Genomic DNA, 4,512 nt, shown 5'->3' on the forward strand with positions numbered 1-4,512 from the left:
TATTCTCGGTGTTACATGGAAGTTGGCCCGATCTTCTTTCATTCACTTGATGTGCAAGCTGTCCCAGCTGTTTCTCAATGTTGAGAATGGATTCCTGCTGATTCCTTAACATATTTCTGGTCTCTTGCATTGCTACATCGTGATCATTGTGTCTTTTTTTGGACGAGGTTATGAATCTAGTGAGCATTTATTCTAAATTGGCTTTCTTTTCCATCACCGGCACTTCCTTTTGATAGAATCCCCTCTCCTTCTACTTGTATTTCTCCTCCTTAGCCTTTTTATATTCTTCGTATGGGAGCCATTCCTTCTTCGGTTTCCTCCAATCTTCATCGTATCTATCGCCACTAGAGTAGAACACTTGAGCCTTTTTATTTCCATTTTCATCTAGATCACAATCCTTGGTGAGGTGGGGCCCTCTACAATTCTCACATCCAACTCGAATAGCATGGATTGTTTGATCCATTTTTGTCATCCTTCTATCTAGACTATCGAGCTTAGCTATTACCGCTGCCATGCTATCATTCACCAAGTTTACTGCTCCCCGACTTACTTCATTTCTCGGATTGTGGTATTCTCTAGAATGCTTAGAGAATTCCTCAATTAACTCCTTGATTTCCGGAGGCGGCTTTCTAGTGATCGGGCCTTGTGAATCGAGCAATTGCCTTGTGGTGACATTGACTCCATCATAAAAAATGGAGACCTCTTGTTGGCTATTAAGGTCATGGTGTGGGAAATTTCTAAGCAAACCTTTGTATCTTTCCCAAGCTTCATAAAGAGATTCACCGGGTTGTTGCTCGAAGTTGGCGATGGCTTTCTTCAACTTAGCTATCTTAGAAGGCGGGCAAAAGTGGTCTATGAAGTCCTCTTTCATATTGGCCCATGTGGTGACCGATCCGGGAGGAAGTGACTTGAGCCAATCCTTCGCAGCACCTTTAAACGTGACTGGGAGCATGCGAAGTAGCTAGGTCTCGCGAGGCACATTTGGTACACTGAAGTAGTCAGCCACGTCATTTACTTCATCCAAGTGCTTGTAGGCGTCTTCGTGATCTTTCCCATAAAAAGGAATCTCCTTGAGTTGAGCGACAATATGGCCTTTTAGCTCGAAAGTAACGGTTGCGGGAATTGTGGGTTGCACAAGTCTCGGGCCGGTGTCATCACGCATCCTCTTCTTCCATTCCCCCATGGGGATTTCATCGATATTAGCCATAGCAGTAGCTAAATCGTCTTCAAACTCGGATCCGTGCTCGTATGTGGGTTCGTCCTCTTCCTCGGTCTCGTACTCGATGTTTTTTTGAATTGGATCTTCGATTGTCAACGAGGCACTGGATGCTCCTGATTTGTTGCTCCTTTTCTTGCTGAAAACAGACTTGAGGTTTTTGAGTGGTGAGTTTCTTGAAGAAGCGGATTCTCCAACGGTTTTGCCTTTGCTCCTTCTTAGTGCGGTTTCCGGATCTTCAAGAGGGGGGACCAGAGGTGTATCAGATCCTCGGGTCATGAAACAACTGCAAACAAAACAGAAAACGCATAAAAAGAACAAAAAAAAATTAAATTAAATTAAAGTTGATTCAGCGTCGTACTCGCCGAGTCTGCGCGAATGCACTCGGCGAGTCCAAGGTAAAATCAGGTTTTTTTTTATTTTTTTATTCATTTTTTTTTTATTTTTATACTACCTACTAAATTAAACAGTAATTAACTTTGTGTAAGATAAATTTCACACAAAGGATAGATTGAATTAGAATTTAATGCTAATTTTAGAACCGTTCCACGGCAACGGCACCAAAAACTTGATGTGCGTAAACTCACTTAGTTTTAATCCTAGTTTTAGTTGTAAAATAAACACACAAAGGTAGTGTACCTATCAATTGTGGAATAGTTCAAGCAAGTAGGGTATCGAACACAGGGAACGGCAAATTAAAAATAAAAACTAATTCTATCTAAATTAATTAATAAGTAGAGGGTTTTCTCTAGTTTTACAAGACTAGAAACTTGCTAACTATTACTTAATCTAAAAACTAGAAAAAACAAAGAATTAACTAGATTCAATAATACGAAGGGACTTCTGTTTAGTTCAAGTCAATTGATCCTATGGTTGATTTCAAGGTAATAGTGCAATGGATTAATTCTTTTGTTGGTTACCGATTCAAGTGATTAGGTTCGCGTTCACTACACTAATCCTTAGCAAATAAACTAACTTAAACAGTGATCAGTTGTCTAATTCAATTTAGTTCACTAGATTAATTATTCGGATTACTTTAGACTCACAATAGTTAATCAATTTGGTTTTAAGTAACTTCTTGTTGATGGTCATCACACAAGCTTGCACATGAATTTACTTAATTTTCTTATTAATCCTAGTTTCATGTTCATTAGTCCTACACATATAACAAAGTAGTCACAAGGTATATGAGGTTGATAATCAAACAATGTTCATGCTATTTAATTACCTTCCTATTAACAGAAAACTAATTATCATTCACACACAAGGTTCTTTAGCAAGCTAAAATAACAAATAAATCACCAACATTGAATTAATCCTACCAATAATCAAACCATAGTCTCAATTTTGTATCCCCAAACAGAATTTTAAGAGTTTTAGCTCATGATTGAAGTAAATAACAGCATAAAAACGAATTCTAATTGTCTAACCATAGTGGAAAACAAAAGATTAAGTATAATGATGAAATTTGCCTCAAATCTCCTTCGGGATTGAATTGTAGCTTCTATCTTTATCTTCTAGGGTTTCTCTGGCCTCTGAATCGCAGCTAATTACTCCAGAATTATCCCATAAGTTTTTTTCCTCGATCTGAGAAGTTATCTATATACTTGCGTATCGACTCGTCGAGTCAGGTGGCGACTCATCGAGTCCGTCTCACAATATCCGTATGCGATAAGCATCTGGGTTCCCGAGTCATTATCCTCACTTGGACTCGCCGAGTAGTCGACCCTACTCACCGAGTAGTCGACCCTACTCACCGAGTAGGTGTTATTTTTGGTGTTTTTCTTCTTTATCCAATTCCCGAGCTCCTAACCGCTTCTCCTGCTTCCTTTTGCTTCCGAGCTTCATTTTTGGACTGAAAACACAATTCAAACACTTTTAAGTACCTTTTGTCCACAAAATGCAATAATTTAGCTAATAAATGAATAAAAATCTATACTTAATACAAACTAAATATGCACATATCAGAAATGAGTTGCATTTAATGTTCTAACCTTTATGGAATGAGTTGAATACTGATGTTGAAGGATGAGTATGGAATGAAGTGGGGAATAGAAATCGTCAAACGGCGATGGGATGTTTACTTTATGAAACGTGCAAACGTGGTGAGGATTTCTAGGTTGACAAGATAAGCATCTTTGAAAAGTAACCATTTGAAAAACGTTTCACCCTAAAATCCTTTAGATTTACGAAGCATTTTGGAATAAAATCAATTTTAATTTCATAAGCAAAATTTATTTTGAAAACATCTAGAGTAAACTTTGAAAACATTCTGGAGGAAAGAGAGTAATTACTACCGATCTGGATTTGAATTTCGGTATGATCTTATGAAGTGGATTCCGAGATGAGATTATGATCAATATGACTACATTGGTCCTTGGACTTCAAAAAGTTTAGAAACTATACAACTTAACACCGAGGTGGAAGGTTAGATTAAAAGACACATAAAATGACCCGAATTGTTCCGAGAGGAAATGATTCCGAAGAGTAAAATGATTTTGTTCCGGAATCAATTTATATTTTTTGATGTTGCCATCAAAGAGTACATTTCTCTTGAAAGAATAGAGGATCAGGCATCATCATACCCATTCTGTTCAGAAATCCATTGAATTTGGTTTCGTCTAATGCCTTAGTAACGATATTAGCAATTTCATCGTCAGATGGAACAAAAATAACTTCAATATTGCCATTTAAAACATGATCTTTTATGAAATGGTACTGTATATCGATGTGCTTCGTCATGGAGTGTTGAATTGGATTGTGTGAAATGGCAATTGCACTTTGAGAATCACAATAGATTGGAATCCATTGAAAATGATAACCATAATCCACAAGTTAAGACTTCATCCATAGAACTTGAGAGGTACAGCTGGCAGCATCAATGTATACAGCTTCGGCTATAGAGAGTGCAATGCAGTTCTGTTTCTTGGATGTAAAATTAAACAATCGACCACCGAAAGAATGACAAACTCTTGATGTACTTTTTCTATCAATTTGTAAACCACCATAGATTGAATCTGATTATTCTTGAAGTAAGAAGCTCTCATTTTCTGGGTACCAGATTCCGAGGTTGTTAGTACCTTTAAGGTATGTGAAATTTTGCTTAACTGCCAAGAGATGAGACATCTTTGGATTGACTTGAAATCTGGCACAAAGGCATGTTGCAAACATGATGCTCGGACGAATTGAAGTGATATAAAGTAGGGATCCAATCATTCCTTGGTACTTCTTTTCATCAAAAGCTACACCAGATGGGTCCGAAAAGATTTTGTGTCCGAAACCCATGGGTACCTTAG

General features: G+C 37.6%; 1 non-coding gene across 1 annotated transcript; it reads left to right on the plus strand.

The window, feature by feature from the left end:
- Window positions 1-716: 716 nt before the first annotated feature.
- Window positions 717-823, plus strand: LOC144999196 (small nucleolar RNA R71). The gene has a single exon (XR_013660716.1). It is a non-coding gene; the product is annotated as a small nucleolar RNA R71 (small nucleolar RNA).
- The last annotated feature ends 3,689 nt before the right edge of the window (window positions 824-4,512 follow it).

The sequence above is a fragment of the Lactuca saligna genome, chromosome 5 (genome assembly GCF_052625555.1).
Source record: "Lactuca saligna cultivar CGN05327 chromosome 5, ASM5262555v1, whole genome shotgun sequence".
NCBI classification, from domain to species: domain Eukaryota; kingdom Viridiplantae; phylum Streptophyta; class Magnoliopsida; order Asterales; family Asteraceae; genus Lactuca; species Lactuca saligna.